Genomic DNA, 19904 nt, shown 5'->3' on the forward strand with positions numbered 1-19904 from the left:
TTACGTGCCAGCTTTTGAGACGAAATGTCGCTGCGTAACGAAGAAGATTTTATCGATCGTGTCGTTTTCAATGAAGAGTTGACATTTCACCTAATTGGAAATGTGAACACACATAACATGCACACCTCGGAGTGATCACATTGCCACGAGATGGTGCAGTGGCAACGACACTTCACTAAACTGTTTTTGTGCCATACAACTATATGCAGTGTAACTATTGGTCTTTCTCCCACTGCAAGAAGCTGAATAACAGAACTCTGTTCGACAGCAACAGCGGCAGACAACTCACTGGCATAGCTCAATACGCGTCTGTTTAATCATTGTTGTAGCCGATCGCTGGATTGACCGCCAGCGGCCGTATACCGGAGTTTGTTTTTCACAATCTCCACGTTCACACACGATCTGACGCCGTGTGATTTTTAACTTTGGGTTAATAAAGGATCATGTGCATGTTTCTCCACTAGCAGCTGATCTACCCGACTTTAGAAGCGGCACTGTTGCAGCAAATGCTCCGCACACAACGATCAGAGTTTGGGAAGATCTCGCCTATCTACTCGATGTGTGACGAATGGTGCTTACTTAGAAGACTTGTGAGAAAAATTCAATTTCACTATCCTATAATGTATTATTTATAATTGTAAGTTGAATATAATAAATGCTACAAGGAATTAAAACCTGTGCATTCATTTTGAAATACTCTGTTCTTGCTCTGGTAACAGCGTATCTTCTAGGAAACTGATAAATTCCACTTCGACAACCTCCGAAGCCGAGGTTCTTCCTCAGCGTTTTCCATACACGAGAAGAGGACTCTGTGGCATTTTTCCATCTCTCCCAAAGACACTGTACCTAATTATTCGGTTAATAATGGATATAGTCAGAGATTCACACAGAATAGGAAGTGACAAAAGACATGACAGCAACCACGAGTCGAGTAGGTGAATATTTAACAAGCATATACCTTGTTACTCACATTTTGACTTGATTATCAATTTTTCTCCGTGTTCTGAACACACAGATTTATTACTTAGCTGCAGGAAATTGGGACTGTAAGGTCAAGGTAATTTTAATACCCATCTAGCATATCGTTTAAGAATTCCCCAAAACGGTGTAAATCATTGAAGAAAATATCAATTTCATTGAAACTGGCTTCTCAGTCACGCTGTCTCGAAGGAAGGGCATTTACCACGAGGGTTTCTGAGAGGCGCAATTGCAGAACGACCGTCGGAGGAAACAGGAGGTCTCCCCAGCTGCAGGAGGTGTCAGTGCAATTTCCATGGTAAAGTTGGCTTTGGAGCTGCTTTTTACCGGTTGAGACACTCCATCGTGTCACCATTGAGGCAAAAACGTTGGCAGAGGCACGCTTTCCACTCCCTTCATCCCCGATCTGAAGCAGTTAGATTTTGAGGTTACACTTAAGAACCAGCGTGGAAGTAATCGATATCTTTGCTTAGCATGCACTGGTGACCATTACTTTGGATTCAGCTGTGTTTAGAGTCATATCGATCAGAAAACTGTGACAACGCAACTGGATCCAAAGACAGTAGCAATCGTCAACATGAAATACGCCCTCGGTCTTATCTGTCAACTGCGTGTGCATCAGACTACGATGCTGCTTGGGTAAGACATACCACACATGGCATATTTTGCTTTTGAATGTCCTCAAATCTCTCTCACATCTTCCTTTACAGGTGCTTTCCGAAGTTCTTACCAGTTACGACTCTCTAGGGGCCGGTCAGCCATCATTTGATTTTAGATCATATTCTCTCGTAAATTTTTATTTCCTTGGAGCCCTGACAATGAGATGGGCAATCCAGAGTATTGTAAATTGTTGTCGTAGCATTCTTTAAAGCCTATCTTGCCTATTATTGTTTTAATAGTTCAGTATACGTAAACGACTTTCGGCCTATTTTTTACGTATTTGTGATGTTCTCCCTGTCTCTTGTACATTATCTGGCTGAAACACATCCTGTAGATTCGACTGCCGATACTGCATCTGTTGAAGTGAGAAGCAGCGACAGTTAGAACAGTAGGTTCACTTAATTCATCATTTAATTAATTTATATCTTTGTATGTTTATTGCTGAAACTCACTACTCTTGATTAAATGTTCATCTTCAAGTGCAATTTAATAAACGACGTACCAAAGTGGGCCGACTGCTGTGGCCGAGCGGATCTAGGCGCTTCAGTCTGGAACCGCACGAACGCTACGGTCGCAGGTTCGAATCCTGCCTCGGGCATGGATGTGTGTGATGTCCTTAGGTTACTGAGGTTTAAGTAGTTCTACGTTCCAGGGGGCTGATGGCCTCAGATGTTAAGTCCCATAGTGCTCAGAGCCATTTGAACCATTTTTTATCAAAGTGAAAAATCATCTATATCTGTTACATGCAAATAACCTTGTGTTATGTGGCACACTTCCACACATTTCCGCCTTGGTAGCTGCTGGATCAAGGCTGAAAATTGCTAACCGAATGGGCACGGGTTCGATTTCCGGCCGGATGGGTGATTTGCCCCTCTCGCGGAACGAACGTTGAGTTGTCCTTATCCTTGTACTGTCATAACAGAGACGATAATCGCCTGATTGGCCTCACATGGAAAGTATTAGCCTGTGTGTCTTCGTACAAGGGTAACGGCTTGCCGCTATTGAATATTGTGAAAATTTAAACACACTGTCTCATCTTCAACTGCTGAGATTTAAAAAAAAAGAAATAATACTTCCCTAACCAGTATCATTTCCTTCCTTTCGTTAAAAGTATGGGGAGACTAATTGTCGGGAAACATAAGCTCGAAGTCACCTAATGTTCTCGTCATCATCACTATGCTAGAAATGTATTGGAGGTCATTTCCCGCCCGATTCTTTTTCCAGCGTTCGCTCTCAGAATTTGAAAAGTATATCTCATCGTTATGCACAGCACTGGAGCTGCCTGGTCATCTCCATAACGCTTTCGCGCTTACTTAACGAAGGCGTGGCTAAAAGCGACGCTTTTCTTGTGATGTATCCTATCTCTTCAATTAGTTCTACCAGGGTAGACTACGGACTAACAATACTGAAGAACCGGTCAAACAAGGACTTTGCATCTTACTTCAGTTAGGGACGAATTATCCTAGCATTCTTCACATTAATCTCAGTTTGTCAACCTCATTTATAATAATTAAGTGTATGTAATTGTTCTACTTAAGGGTATTCTGACCTCATCCTGTCAATAAATTTTACCGGTCCAGTTGTTTCCGATAATAACAAAAGCGTAGTCGAACACTGATTCTAGATCTTTCAGCTTATTTATGACCATTACGTTACATTTATTTATATTTACAGTCCATTAACTGTCAGTCCTTGCACTGGGTTTTGTTTCTCTCCACGTCTTCCTTCGATACTCGTTACGATTTTCCTGTATTCTGTCTTCCCTACGTACAACATCATCATGTGCTAACTGCCCCTCACAGCACTGTGTTATGCACAAAACAATTTGCACATGTTACAAACACAACTGACTTTAAAAACCTTTCAGTGATTCTTCCAAAAATGGTATTGCATCTGACGATTTGGTTATATTGACAATAGCGTGTACATATCTACGTTCTATCAAGTTCTCAGTCGAAATACAAAGTTGGCATTTCATAATAGAGTCTATAATTCACTAAGACATAGGGCGCAACTACTTTACATTCGTCCATCATGTCGAGTAATAATGTCACGAACTACTGTTTTGTGGATCACATGTATGAATCATGTGTTTATTAAGGCAGTTGACTGCAGAATCCATGTTGATCGGCACACAGTAGATTCTCGTTCTCCTAAAACTTCACATCGAACAGATTAAAGAGGTTCTGAAGGTGGCAGGGGTAAAATACAGGGAGCGAAATGCTATTTACAATTTGTACAAAAACCAGATGGCAGTTATAAGAGTCGAGGGGCATGAAAGGGAAGCAGTGGTTGGGAAGGGAGTGAGACAGGGTTGTAGCCTCTCCCCGATGTTATTCAATCTCTATATTGAGCAAGCAGTGAAGGAAACAAAAGAAAAATTCGGAGTAGGTATTAAAATTCATGGAGAAGAAGTAAAAACTTTGAGGTTCGCCGATGACATTGTAATTCTGTCAGAGACAGCAAAGGACTTGGAAGAGCAGTTGAACGGAATGGACAGTGTCTTGAAAGGAGGATATAAGATGAACATCAACAAAAGCAAAACGAGGATAATGGAATGTAGTCAAATTAAATCGGGTGATGCTGAGGGAATTAGATTAGGAAATGAGGCACTTAAAGTAGTAAAGGAGTTTTGCTATTTAGGGAGTAAAATAACTGATGATGGTCGAAGTAGAGAGGATATAAAATGTAGACTGACAATTGCAAGGAAATCGTTTCTGAAGAAGAGAAATTTGTTAACATCGAGTATAGATTTAAGTGTCAGGAAGTCGTTTCTGAAAGTATTTGTATGGAGTGTAGCCATGTATGGAAGTGAAACATGGACGATAACTAGTTTGGACAAGAAGAGAATAGAAGCTTTCGAAATGTGGTGCCACAGAAGAATGCTGAAGATAAGGTGGGTAGATCACGTAACTAATGAGGAGGTATTGAATAGGATTGAGGAGAAGAGAAGTTTGTGGCACAACTTGACTTGAAGAAGGGATCGGTTGGTAGGACACGTTTTGAGGCATCAAGGGATCACAAATTTAGCATTGGAGGGCAGCGTGGAGGGTAAAAATCGTAGAGGGAGACCAAGAGATGAATACACTAAGCAGATTCAGAAGGATGTGGGTTGCAGTAGGTACTGGGAGATGAAGAAGCTTGCACAGAGTAGAGTAGCATGGAGAGCTGCATCAAACCTGTCTCAGGACTGAAGACCACAACAACAACAACAAGTGAACAGTAACTTGTAATGTGATCAAATAGTACTGTACTTCTTCTGCAGAAATGTTGTGGGTTACTTTTGAGTCCAATTTATATTACATTTGTCCTATACAGAAAACTATTTCATGCTGAAGACAAAGCCGGCTCTTATCCGCACACTGACAGCTATGACGCAAATTGCTAGCTTGTGAACCTATGTTTGTTAAAAGGTTCTTGGAGTACAACTTAGAGATGAAGAGAGCACGTGTTAGCAGGCTTCATCAAATCACTCAACACATTGATGATTTATCGTGTGGTAATTCACGTTGGCGTTTCCTAATTCTGAAGGGTTAAAGACCAACGCTTCCTGTTGAAATATACACAGACGAGAGCCTAAATATCAGGTGTGAGCGTTACTTGTCAACAGAGCCGCGCGGGTTTACATTATGGTAATAGAGTGGATCACGCGAATATTCGAGAGCGATGCATGTCAAGTGGCGTTGGCGCTAAAACCTGAACTACAAACATCAGTTTTCGGACTGGTGATTGGTTTGATGTGGACCGCCATGAGATCCTCTCCTGTAGCAACCTTTTCCTCTCACAGTAGTGTTTGTGTTCCACGTCCTCAATTAGGTGCTGGATTCCCATCTCTGTCTTGCTCTACAGTTTGTACCCTCTACTTGTCCATCCCGACAGCTGAGTGGCCGCCGGCACGGTAACGCGGGGTGTTCGGTCAGAGGGTTAACTGCCCTCTGTAATAAAAAAATAATTAATAAAGAAAACTGAATTAATGGTTCAACAACGAACTGAAACGGGTGTCTTGCGACGTCCGCACCGAGCAGATGCAACGAACTAAAACGAACAAAATAAGATGAGAAAAAAAAATTGTCAGCGTGACGGATTGCCGTCTTACGGACCTGGGTTCGATTCCCGGCTGGGTTGGAGATTTTTTCCACTCAGGGACTAAGTGGTGTTTTGTCTTATTCATCATTTCATCCCTATCCGGCGCGCAGGTCGCCCAATGCGGCGTCGAATGTAATAAGACCTGCCCCGCAAGGGGCCTCCCGGCGAATGACGGTAAACGCTCATTTACATTTTCTTTTTATCCTCTATATCTCCTTGTAGGAAGATGGAGCTATTCCTTGATGTCTTAGCAGATGTCGTATCAACCTGTCACTTCTTCTTATCAGTGCTTTTCATACACTAGTGGCCATTAAAATTGCTACACCAAAATAAATGCAGATGATAAACGTGTATTCATCGGACAAATATATTATACTAGAACTAACATGTGATTACTTTTTAACTCAATTTGGATGCATAGATCCTGAGAGATCAGTACCCAGAACAACCACCTCTGGCCGTAATAACGCCCTCGATATGCCTGGGCATTGAGTCAAACAGAGCTTGGATGGCGTGTACAGGTACAGCTGCCCATGCAGCTTCAACACGATAGCACAGATCATCAAGAGTAGTGACTGACGTATTGTGACTAGCCGCCATTGACCAGAAGTTTTCAATTGGTGAGAGATATGGGAAATGTGCTGGCCACGGCAGCAGTCGAACATTTTGTGTATCCAGAAAGGCACGTCCAGGACCTGCAACATGCGGTCGTGCATTGTACTGCTGAAATGTAGGGTTCCGCAGGGATCGAATGAAGGGTAGAGCCACGGGTCGTAACAAATCTGAAATGTAACGTCCACTGTTCAAAGTGCCGTCAATGAGAACAAGAGGTGACCGAGACGTGTAACCAATGGTACTGCATACAATCACCTCGGGTGATACGCCAGTATGGCGATGACGGATACACGCTTCCAATGTGCGTTCACGGCGATGTCGCCAAACACGGATGCGACCATCATGATGCTGTAAACAGAACCTGGATTCATCCGAAAAAATTACGTTTTGCCATTCGTGCACCCAGGTTCGTCGTTGAGTACACCATTGCAGGCGCTCCTGTCTGTGATGCGGAGTCAAGGGTAACCGAAGCCATGGTCTCCGAACTGATAGTCCATGATGCTGTAAACGTCGTCGAACTGTTTGTGCAGATGGTTGTTGTCTTGCAAACGTCCCCATCTGTTGACTCAGGGGTCGAGACGTGGCTGCACGATCCATTACAGCCATGAGGATAAGATGCCTTTAATCTCGACAGCTAGTGATACGAGGCCGTTTGGATCCAGCACGGCGTTTCATATTACCTTCCTGAACCCACCGATTCCATATTCTGCTAACAGTCATTGGATCTCGACCAACGCGAGCAGCAATGTCGCGATATGATAAACCGAAATCGCTATAGGCTACAATCCAACCTATATCAAAGTCGGAAACGTGATGGTATGCATTTCTACTCCACACACGAGGCATCACAACAACGTTTCACCAGGAAACGCCGGTCAACTGCTGTTTGTGTGTGAGAAATCGGTTGGAAACTTTCCTCATGTCAGCACGTTGTAGGTGTGAATGCTCTGAAAAGCTAATCATTTGCATATCACAGCATCTTTTTCCTGTCGGTTAAATTTCGCGTCTGTAGCACGTCATCTTCGTGGTGTAGCTATTTTAATGGCCAGTAGTGTATATTCACTTCCACACAGTTTCTACGGAGACCCTCCTCATTCCTTAGGTTATTACTCCACCAAATTTTTAACATTCTTCTGTAGCACCGCATCTCACATGTTTCCATTCGTTTCTGCCCCGGTTTCCCCGCGCGCCATAAAATATTGTACGTAGATTCTAAGAAAATTCCTCCTCAAATTAAGACCTATGTTTCATAGTAGTAGACTTGTTTTCATGAGGAATGCCATTTTTGACAGTTCTACTCTGCTTTCGATGTCCTCCTTGCTCCGTCCGTCATGGGTTATTTTGCTGCCTAAGTAGCCAGAATTCCTCAAATTCATCTACCTCGTGATCTCCCATTCGAATGTTAAATTTCTCGCTGTTCTCTTTTCTGCTGTTACTCATTACTTCCGTATTTCTTCTCTACTGCCGGAGAAATATTAGGACACCTGGAAAGACGACAGTAATTTTGATCCTATGTTGGCATATGAGACCCAGGTGACAGTAGACGTACTGATAATGTTTCAAAATCATCCGCCAACAGATAGCATAGTGGCATAGATTCTAGGTCGTCATCTGTGTCTAGCCATTAATGCTCCTAGACACAAGGGTGAATGTGGTGCAGACGTGTGAAGCAAGGGGTCAAATTGTGACCTTTCGAGTGGCGAGTATTGTCCATTCAGAGAAATGCAGCACAAGTTAGGACGTGAAGCGTCAGTTGAGCAATGTTACTGATATCAGCGGTGTTTTGAAGAATCTCGTACATGCAGACGAAGTTCCGGACGTCCACGCAGCAATAATGCCCCTCAGGATCGCCGTATTGTGAGGGCAGCATTGGCAGATCGTACAGCTACCACAACACAGATGAAAGGGTTTGCGAGCCCCGACGTGGCAACACGAACTGTTATGAACCGGTTATTAGCAGTGGGAGTACGGGCACGCGCACCCCTGTCCATCACCCACCTACGCCACAGCATCGACGAACACGGCTGGACTAATACTACCAGAGGTTCACTTGGAAGATGGAATAGCGGGCCATAGTCCAGCGATGAAAGCACGCAAATGATGGTCGTTTCTGCATATGGTGTAGACCTGGTGAATGCGGTCACGTAGACTGCCTTCATCTAACACACACTGTTTCCAACCCAAGACTCTTAGTCTGGGGTGCAATGAGCTACAACTCTCGCTCAGCATTGGTTTTTCTGGTGGGGACGCAAACCAACGCTCGGTACGTGCTGTAATAAAACGTTGCGAAATGATTATATGTAGTTTGGGATTTGTATCGTAGTTTAACACAAGAAAAACAATGTTCAGTCACTATCTAATTATTTCATACCACGTTTTACAATACTTTAACAGCATTCAGATAACTCTCCGCCAGTTTGTTGATTGGTTTTCTTACCGATTTAAATGAAAAATATCGAAAATTAAACAAAGTTCAGTTATGCGGGCAAACGTTTTACAATAATTCTACATATCTTGTGTAATCCGGGGTACTGCTCGTTGATGCTGCCGTAGTTTCATTTTAATGTTACTGTATCGTCACATGGATTTTATGAAATGGTCGAAACAAGTTTTAGTACATTATTTTCTTGTTTACAAAGGTTTTCATTTCGCACGCTAGATGTTTGGTGGCGAACGTCTTTTACATCATTGAATTTACATGGTCCAGTTATAAAACTGTGACAAAACAAACCATGAACATATGCTGTTGCTACAAAATTTTGCCTAAGACTGAATTATGGCGGCGTACCAATCGCCTCTAGTTATACGGTTTTAAGCAATTGCTGTAACTGTTACATATTGAATTTTACATAAGAACAATTAAAGTTTTTCCATACATCTCCCCAAATTACATAGGAATTTACATAGAATGTAAGTGAATAATACCGTACAAAGACAGGAAAGAATCCGTCTCTATTAAGACCATAAATTACGTGTTTTATCATTTCAACAATGTATTTCATTAACTTGCATATAGCAATCTATTGACTCAAAGAAAAATCATGGTAATATTTTCAGGTGTACAGAGTTATTAGTTTTATCGATGAAAGGCCTAGGTGCAACTAATTAATTTTTGTGCGAGTAAAATTTACATTTCTTTAGGGTCATAATTACAGTTCTAGTTATTATTAATTAACTAACGCCGATTAAAACATGAGTATTATTGATTCTGACTGAAAATTCGACATGTCATATTTTTATTATGATTTCTAAAAATTGCTGTCTACAAAACATAAAAATAACGCCTTTCTATTAATCCGAAATATCGGAATTTTAATCGTTAATTGCTCCAAAATTAGAACAGGGAAATCATTCCTACCATGCGCCTGAAGATTGTATTGTGTGTGAAGTACGATGGTACATTAGTTTTTAATCAAACTGAATTGTCTGGGCTAACAGGACAGAGCGGATTAGGTTGTGGAAAGGGGAAAAAATGAGCTCCTGTCAGTTGCACTCAACATGCAAACTTTATTTTTCAACACACAATATTTCAGCAAGGATGCAAAACAGTCAAAACTTTAATCTACCTCCTTTGATTAACTTACGATCGGCTGAAGGCCATATTCAAGGCATAAGCAAAATTGAAATACAAGGTTCTTCTGGAGGTTTCACCTAAGAATATTTTCCAAATCTTCAATCCAATCGGCTGAAGGCCTTAGCAATTTAATTTTAATGGAACTCTACTGGAGGTCACATATTAAACAATAAGAGGAGTTTTAATAAAAATGCAGAAGGCTTTGTCTTAAAACATTTCATGCAAATTGGATTGAAGACTCCAGTTCAAAAGTATAACTATCTTATGTCTTAAGGGCAAGAGAGGAAGATTAATTTAAGAGATATTAAAACTCGGCTAAAGGCCACTCAACAAAAAATAATTTAACGGCTTAAGCCCTAGAAAGAAGAGTTTCAGTTTTAAAGGGCAGAAGGCTGTATCTTAAAACATTTCATATAAAATAAAGAATAACAGTCTCATGCCTTAAGGGCAAGACAAGAGATATTAATACTCGGCTGAAGGCCACATTGCAACAAAATATGTTTAACGGCTTAGGGCATAGAAAGAGTTTCAATCTAAAAGGCAGAAGGCCTTATCTTGAAACCTCTCCAGTAAAATTCGGCTGAAAGCCTCATAAAAAAATATAACAATCTCATGCCTTAAGGACAAGATGAGAACATTAATTTAAGAGATATTGATCCTTGGCTGAAAGCCATACATCAACCAAATAACTAACATTCACATTTAGGTGAGACAGGCAGCCTGTCCAACGACTTCTTAATCTGGAGGCAACCCAACTGACAGAAAGCCGACCGACCAATCAACCAAATCAGTTCCGCTCCATGCAACCAGCAAAACGACCAAAAGATTTAAATTCACGACACTCAGAATATTGGCGTCCACAACGACCAACAACACCTCAGCTGTCGAACTACACACCGCGCTGGACAGCAGCAACGTGACAAGGAAAATACACTGCCTAAAATTACGTCAATGACCATGGCGGGTAACCGTATCGTCAACGTCTACAAGGCAGAAGATACCGATAGTGAACTTCCATTATAGGGAATGAATTAAATCTCACAGGAAGACGGCTGGAATCTTAGCTATCTTAAATACATACACGTTGTTGCTCGAGGTAGTGTCCCAAGAGCGACAACCAGGATCAAACCAAGTAATGTAAACCGTTGAGGCTCGATAGTAAGTTAAGAGAGGACTCAACTTTCATGTGCAAGGTCGTTGGGCGACGAACTTCCTGGCACTCTCAAGCAGCACCTCACACTCCAACCGCGCATGCACTGACCACCCGACAAACGACGACCTGGAAATACTATCGGTCGCTCCAGTGATGGTACTACAGTGCACTGATCGATACGTGCTGCTGCTGCCACTCATGGGCAGGTAAGGCAGGAAGTTAGTGACGCCAGTAAATGGAATAAGAAAACGAGGCGGCGATACCGTAATAGAAGATGACAAACAATTAATGGGATGAACACGAGCTGTGCAAGGGCTCACAAACAGGTTCCCTTCATTCTATTTACTGGTGAGACAGAATGTAAACATGTAATATTTTCTCCTATCTTTTAGACGTAATTCTGTAGCTCTCAATTCGTTCGAGCAATCAATCATTCATGATAGGAAACACAGTCATAGCTCAGTCACTCAAAATGATTCTGAAATTTTACTTGTTAGAATGAAATCAGGCGATGATTCTTCTTCTCTGCAGGCTCGTGCTTTGCGGCAGTCTGCTAATCTGTACAAATAAAATGCCTCGTAATTTTGGGAGCGATGTATAATCAGTCGGGAAACCTCATATCAAGCGGACATTTGGCTTTGATGAAGTTTAACCTTCCGAAGAAGTAATGGAGCTCTTGGATTATTAAATGCAGATTCGTATCCAGTCTTTCGGAAGTTCCCTTCTGATTAACAACTACGCAATATATCGATAAATATCATTAATTCTCAAATTTCAAATACACACCTTTTATTTGAAGGAGCAATCTATATATATTTCCTTTTAATCGTACAGTTCGTATCAGTTATCTTCTGTGATAAATCTCAATAATCAGATTACAGTTCTTCCAAACCAAGCTCAGGCTAATCGGCACGAAGACAATCTCGGAAGCTCCCTTTCTTTTTTTCTAACAACCACCAGAGAGAGTACTACAAAGAATACTTATGCGCTCATGGCATAGCTATTGTATGAGCTACTTTTCGCATGGATTCTGCGAGTATGAAGATAGGAAATTAGTAAACGTCATTCAAGGGTAGAATTGTATCTGAATAATTCATCGAATATAAAGAGATATTACAAACACATTAAATTAGTGTGAATTACTAATATTATATTACAAATAGTGTTTTGCCCTTACAGAGCGCATTTGGACTAAAGTATATGGCCAGTTCCACTTGCTGCCTTCCTTGATGCCCAAACTTCCCTCATTCGCTCGCTGTGTTTCTGTTTCCGGTCCTCTGTCCATGCTTCTTGTCGGCTTTGTGTCTTCGGCTTCATCTTAATTGCCTTTTTGGTTGCCCATATTTCTTTCATCTTCCGGCTGCGATCTTGCTTGCGTTCTTCGGTCCATTTTACGCCTGTTCGTTTGTCACATTGTATCTCATGTAGTTTACTTTTCTTAATGAAGTTTCTGAATTTTATTCTGTCGTTTATTGTGTCTGCTGTTATGTTGAGTTGGTTCAGGTCGTTTTTTACCTATGCCACCCATTTGTTGTTTCTAGTGGTTACCAAGTCAAAGATCTGTTTGGTCAGTCTGTGAGATGGCATTCTGTATAGGTTTCCATTGAATTGTAGTCTGCGTTTTCTAATCTTTTCTGTGATTGTCTCCGTATGTTTGTATAGTTCCTCTGTAGGTTTCTTGATCCATATTCCATTGTTGTTAGTTGCGCCAAATATTTTCGTAGGTATTTTCCGTTCTACTTTTTCTAGTTGTCTGATACGTGTATGCCCTACGATTAGTGTGGTCTCTTCTGCGTATAGTGCCTCGAGGAACACCACCGTGTCGTAGTGGCGTAATTTGGCTTTTTGTGAGGTAGACTTCTTGTTGTGATGATTCCACACTACTTTGAATGCCTTGTACAGTTTAGTTCTTCTTTCTTCGTTTGAGTCTCTGTTATGTCCACTCATTTGTAGGGTTTCAGCGAGGTATTTGAAGTTTGCCGTTTTGTAAATCTTGCCGTACTTTGTGTACAGAGATGAGAGTTTCTTTGTGCTTATAAAATGTCTTTTCGTAAGAGATCTGTAGTCCAGGTTTGGAAGCGATTTCGTGTAGTTTTTCAATAGCGTCTTTTGTTTCTTTTATGCCTTTCGTGACAATCGCCAAATCGTCTGCAAAAGACAGGCATTTAATCTGTAGATTTCCTAATGTTATCCCCTGTTGTGATGTTTCTCATTCTTTTATTACCTTATCTAACACCAGATTGAAAAGGAGAGGTGAGATGCCATCGCCTTGTCGGACACCTGTGCGAATTTCAAAGGGCTCTGATAGTTCCTCACAGAACTTTACTTTGGAGGTCGTGTTGATTAAAGTTTGCTCTATGATAGCCCGTGTTTTGTTTTCTACTATGTATTCTGCTAGAATTTTGAAGAGAGTTTTCCGGTCAATAGAGTCGTAGGCCTTTTTGAAGTCGACAAAGGTAATGTTCAGGTTCTGTTTGTGTTGTAAAATCATTTTCAAGTTCCATATTTGTTCCGCACAAGACCGCCATTTAAGGAAGCCTGCTTGGTATTCCCCAATCAAGTGGTCGGTCTGGCATTCTAGTCTGTTTAGTAAAGCTTTAGAGAGGATCTTGTATGTGACCGGTAGTAGGGATATTCCTCTGTAGTTGTTCGGGTCAGTCTTGTCACCTTTTTTGTGTAGTGGGTGTATCAGGGCAGTTTTCCAGTCGTCAGGAATTTTCATGGTCTTCCAGGTATCTTCCAAGACCCTGTGGATGTCTTTGGTGAGTTCTGGGTATTGTAACTTCCAGATTTCCGCGATGATGCCGTCTTCTCCTGGTGCTCTACGATTCTTGAGTGACTTGATAATTTCTTTAACTTCTTCTAGAGTTGGAGGTTCACTATCTGGATTGCACGTGCTCGTTTCTGTCATCATTTCTTCCATAGAGGGGTCCGTGTTGAGCAGTTTTTCAAAGTACTTTGCCACAATGTCACAATTGTTTTTGGTATTGGTTTCTAGGGTTCCATCCGGTCTTCTGAAGCACGAGTTAGGTGGTTGATATCCAGTCATATTTTCTCTGAACGTTCTGTAGAAGTTTCTTGTATTATTCTTCATGAAGTCCGATTCGATCTCTGTCAGTCGCCGTTTATCATACTGACGTTTTCCACTGCGAATGATTTTGCTTGATTGTTTCTGTGTTTTCAGGAAGTTCATCCAATTCTCTGGGGACTTATGGCTACTAAATTTTTTCCATGCACTGATTCGTTGGTCAATAGCTTGGTCACATGTGTGGCTCCACCAACGGTGTTTCCTTGTGCGTGGTGCTTGTGCTAGTTTCATGGCCTCTCGGATTCTTCCTGAAAGTTGTGTCCAATCCGTCGTTTTCTCCATTTTAATTTTGTCTAATATTTTTGTCTGGTTGAAAGTAAGGTATTCTGGATCTTGTCTAACAATTTTGTTCTTCTGGAGCTTTTGCTTGGGCAAAAGACGAATCCTGATCTGTAGTAGGTGGTGGTCTGAGTCGAAGTAGCCTTTACGTGTGTCTATGTTCAAAATTTCTTTTTGTGAGTTTTTCTGGACTATTACGTGGTTGATTTGTAGTTCTTGATTTCCGCTGGGGAATTTCCATGTGGTAAGTTTCCGTGTTGGTTTCTTGAATTTTGTTGACATAATGGCGAGGCTGTGGCTTTTGCAAAAGTCTATCAGGTGTTTTCCAATTTTGTTAGTGTCCTTGTGTGGAGTATGTTTTCCTGTGATATGTCTGTATATCTTTTCTTTCCCGAGTTTAGCGTTGAAGTCTCCCAGTATTATTTTGACTCTATGTGCAGGAATTTTTCTGATAGTTTCTTCCATTGTCGTCCAGAAGTCATCAATTTCGTTCGGGTTTTTCCTGTTGTAGTCATTAGTCGGTGCATGTGCGTTGATTATTGTGTAGGATTTGTTGGCTGATTTCACTGTGATGGTGCTGATTCTTTCGTTTGGTGACGAAAAGTCGATTATGCTGTCCGTGATGGACCTGTGTACTGCAAATCTTGTGCCAAAAAGCCGTAGGTTTTTCAGTTTTCTCGATGGTTTTCCTTTGTATATTCTGAAATTCTCCGTGTTGAAATGGTCTTCGTCTGTGAATCGTGTTTCTTGCAGTGCGCAAATTTTGATTTGAAATTTTTCGAGTGTGTCTGTCAGTTGTTTCATCTTTCCTGTCTTCATCAGTGTGTTCACGTTGAGTGTGCCAATGTAGTGTTTGCGTTTGGTCTTGAAGGAGTTTGAGAAGCTCCGATTCTTCTCATGATGTCCGTGAGCCCCCGGAATCCGATGTTCACGACGATCCCAGTCTATTGACTGGGGCCCGGGGTAATGAGATTTTTCTCGTTGTACCATCATTATGTTTAGTAGTAGGATATGTGGCACGCTGCCGAGTACAACCTGACTTTCCAGATTAGGAGGTTGGTTGAGGCCGCCACTGACATGTGGCGCACACGCCTTTTGTAGCCGCCCACTGTGGGAACAGACGCTACTAGTAGTTTTGGTCTGCCCCGAGTATTTCATTTCCTCGGTACCATCTATAACCTATAGCCAGGAGGCATTTCCCTATCCGCCACCTGGGGAGTCGCTCGGTTGGGGGTCTACTAACCACCCCGATATATATATATATATATATATATATATATGCCCTCTTCGGCAGAGAGGAGACGAGACTCGAACAGAACATGGGGTCCCATTGGGTTGTGGTATTGCAGTGCAGTGCAGTGCAGTGCAGAAGTTTGCCATTCTTGCAACATGAGGTTGATATGTTATTCCAACAGGGTAACGCTCCTCCACACACTGACCTGTGAAACTCAACGTGCTATGCATCTTCATCTACATCTGTATCTTCATGGATACTCTACAAATGACACTTAAGTGCCTGGCACAGAGTTCATCGAACCACCTTCACAATTATTCTCTATTTTTCACACTGGAATAGCATGCGGATAAAACGAACAGCTATATCTTTCCGTGTGAGCTCTGATTTCCCTTATTATATTATGGCGATCATTTCTCCCTATGTAAGTCGCCATCAACCACATATTTTCGGATTCAGTGGAGACAGTTGGAGATTTAAATTTCGTGAGAAGGTCACGCCGCAACGATAAACGTCTTTGTTTCAATGATGTCCACACCAAATATTGTATTGTGTCAGTGACACTCTCTTCCCTATTTCTCGATGATACAAAACGTGGTACTCTTCTTTGAATTTTCTCGATCTACTCCATTAATCATATCTGGTAAGGAATTCACACCGCGCAGTATTACTCGAAAGAGGACGGACAAGCTCTGTGTAGGCACTCCTTTTAGTGGATATATTGCATCTTCTGACTAGTTTGACGCGGCCCACCACGAATTCCTCTCCCGCCACTAACCTCTACATCTCAGAGTAGCACTTGAAACCTAGGGCTTCAATGATTTTATGGATGTGTTCCAACCTCTGTCTTCCTCTAAAGTTTTTACCCTCTATAGCTCCCTCTAGTACCATGCATGTCTTAACAGATATCATCTCATCCTGTCCCTTCTCCTTGTCAGTGTTTTCCACATATTCCTTTCGTCTCCGATTCAGCGTAGAACCTCCCCATTCCTTACCTTATCAGTCCAGCTAATTTTCAACTTTCGTCTGCAGCACCACATGTCAAATGTTCCGATTCTCTTTGGTCCGGTTTTCTCACAATCCCTGTTTCACTACCACACAATGGTGCGCTCCTAATGAACATTGTCAGAAATTTCTTCCTCAAATTAAGTCCTGTGTTTGATACTAGTAGACTTGTCTTTGTGACGAATGAACTTCTTTCTAGTGCTAATATGCTTTTGATGTCCTCCTTGCTCCTTGCGTCATTGGTTATTTTGCTGCTATTCCGCCTGTGGAGACGACACCACATACTAATACAGTGTTCTAACGTGAGTCGATACTTAGTACCTCAGTACAGCTTGTCCTCTCGGTTTGAAAATTCAGTCATTTAATGTACTATAGCAACACTAAATCTCGAGTGAACTAAAAACCTCTGGGAAGGTGTGCAATTTCTTTCTAGCAGTGTATTTAGTCTTAATCAATATTCTGTAACCATTTCATACCATTCAACAGGTCCTCTAATTCTTCTTCAGCTTCACTGAGTATACCAATGTGATCAGCGAATCATCATTATGTCCACTCCTCATGAATTTTAATACCACGGTTGTACATCTTTCTATTTCCGTCCTCGCTTCTTTGATGTATAGAATGAACATTAGGGGCAAAAGATTACATCTGTGTCTTACACACTTTTTAATCCGAGCACTTTGTTCTTGACTCTCCAATCTTACTATTCGCTCTTGGTTCTTATACATATTTTGTATTACCTGTCAGTTCTTATAGCTTAGCCCTACATTTCTCACAATTTCGAACATCTTTCACCATTTTACATTCTCAAACGACTAATCCTATGAACATGTTTTGATTTTTCTTCAATCTTGCTTCCACTATTACTCTCAGCGTCAGTGCTGCATCCGTTTTGCTTTTACCTTTCCTAAAGCCACAGTGATTGGCTTCTATCAAGTCCTAAACTTTCTTTTCCATTCTACTGTTGGCAACTTGGATGCATGAGCTGTTAAATTGATTGAATCCTTGAAAGATGTTTCTCGAACAGGATATTGGTATATCGCTAGTCACATACATTCTACACATGAACGGATTTATTTATTTATTTGCCAGTGACACCAGTGGTTTTAGAAAGTACGACTGAATGTTATCTATCCCTTCTAACTTACTTGATCTTATGTACTCCAAAGCTCTTGCAAATACCGATTCTAATAATTGGTCCCCTGTCCCTTGCCTGTCGACCCCTGTATCTTCTTCTGTCATATCATTAAACATGTTCTCCCCTCACAGAGGCCTTCAATGTACTCTTTCCACAGATCCGTTCTCTCCTCTGCATTTGACGGTGGGATTTCTTTTGCACTCTGCGTTACCTCCCTTGCTTTTCAGCTTTTCAGTATCTCCGGTAAACATCTCTTTTCCGATTTTTAAACATTTTTTGCGGGCATTTCGTCTTAGTTTCCATGAATTTTATCCTTATTTCATTCCTAAGTGACTTGTGTTTCTGTACTCCTAAGTTCCCCTGAACAATATTATACTCACTTCTTTCATCACCAACTGAAGTATTTCTCCTGTTAGCTATGCTTTCTTTGCAGATATCTTCCTTGTACATTTTTTTTTCTTTTTAGAGATGTCCATATCTGAAGTGAACTGCCTACTGTGGTATTCATTATCGCAGTTCCTGTAGCCTCAGAAAACTTCAAACGTATCTTCTCAGTCTTTAGCACTTCCACGTCCCACTCCTTTGCGCACTCATTCTTACTGACCAGTCTCAAACTTCGGCCTACTCTTCATCGTTACTGTGATCTGAGTTATATGTCACCGTAGTATGCATTACGATCCAATATCTGACTCTGGAATCACTTCCTGACGATGACCTAATCTAACTGAAATCTTCCCGTGTCACCCAGCCATTTCGAAGTATACTTTCTCCGTTTGTGATTCTTGAACAGAGGATTAGCTATTACTAGTTGGAATTTATTGCAGAACTCAATTAGTCCTTGATTCCTACTCTAAACCCATATTATCCAGTGACCATTTCTTCTACTCCTTCCTCTGAAAATCATGTGAAAACTCAAAAAGGTAACATAGGAATAAGCAGTGGCATAAAGTTCGTTCTGGAAAAACTTTGATATCAAATTGATAGGAAATTAAGTAATTTGAATAATTAAACCACCCTCCCTTCCGGAAATCCCTACCCTCCTCACTCTTCCTAGGAAATTCCCAGCCCTCATCACCTCTGCTACCATCCCCCCCCCTTTTGTCGATCTACTCTCTCCACATTCTTACATTATCTGGAATTCCACATAGTCTTTGTTAATGTATTGGATATAACGCACCATAGGTTATTGGAATGGTGAATTTTTTCCTAACAAACTTGAGCAGATCTGTATTTGTAAGTGGTCTGTCTGGCAGAATAAGTAAAAGGTTCCATTTTTATTTGCGAAGGAACCCATTCCTTCCTTGTATGGTTTCTGGTATAGTGTTTTTACGCTGGCTACTGCTTCCATCGTACACTTATGGCTCCTGGCCTCCTCTGGATGCTACTGTGGGTTCTGTTAGTTCTCATCTACACTGATAGTAGACATGTCAGGGTGGGAATGAGGAAGAGGATAATTCCACATGATATCTTGGGCATTGGCAGAACCTGGAGTGCTTTAATCGGACGTTTATACTTCAGGGCGTTTTTACCTGCGTACAGCACTGTCGGAATGCGGCTTTTTCAACACTCCTGCCCGGGCTTCTTCTTCTTCTTCTTCTTCATTGTTGCCTCCTTGTTCATCAGGGCATGATGTTCGACGTTCATAACTTGGTTGAAATTCACACCCAAACCTAACTTCATATCACCACACATGATATCAACTACAAATGCTGCAACGCGCTGTCCAGTACCCGTATCCTTCCTCACACATATTATCTTCGTTTTATCAGCTAAAATTCGATCTGCAGCGTGACGTTCTAGGAGACTTTTATGTTTGGTTTATGCAATGTTATCTTCCAAACATGATTTTGCGAGCAGGGTAACCCCCTTATCATCACGAAACAAACGGTTTTGAAGCTTTGGACCATTTCTGCAGCAATTATACTCCAGAACGTGTATTTCAAGTGGAAATTTGTGAAGAATAGCACCTCCTCCGATAATGTATTTCCTATCATGGTTGTTATGCTACTGTGCTGGTTTGCTCTCTGCACCTCACTGTATAGCATGTCGACAGCATCAGTCCAGCTGTTTCGTGTTGCAGGAAAACCAAGACAT

The sequence above is a fragment of the Schistocerca piceifrons genome, chromosome 6 (genome assembly GCF_021461385.2).
Source record: "Schistocerca piceifrons isolate TAMUIC-IGC-003096 chromosome 6, iqSchPice1.1, whole genome shotgun sequence".
Classification (NCBI taxonomy): domain Eukaryota; kingdom Metazoa; phylum Arthropoda; class Insecta; order Orthoptera; family Acrididae; genus Schistocerca; species Schistocerca piceifrons.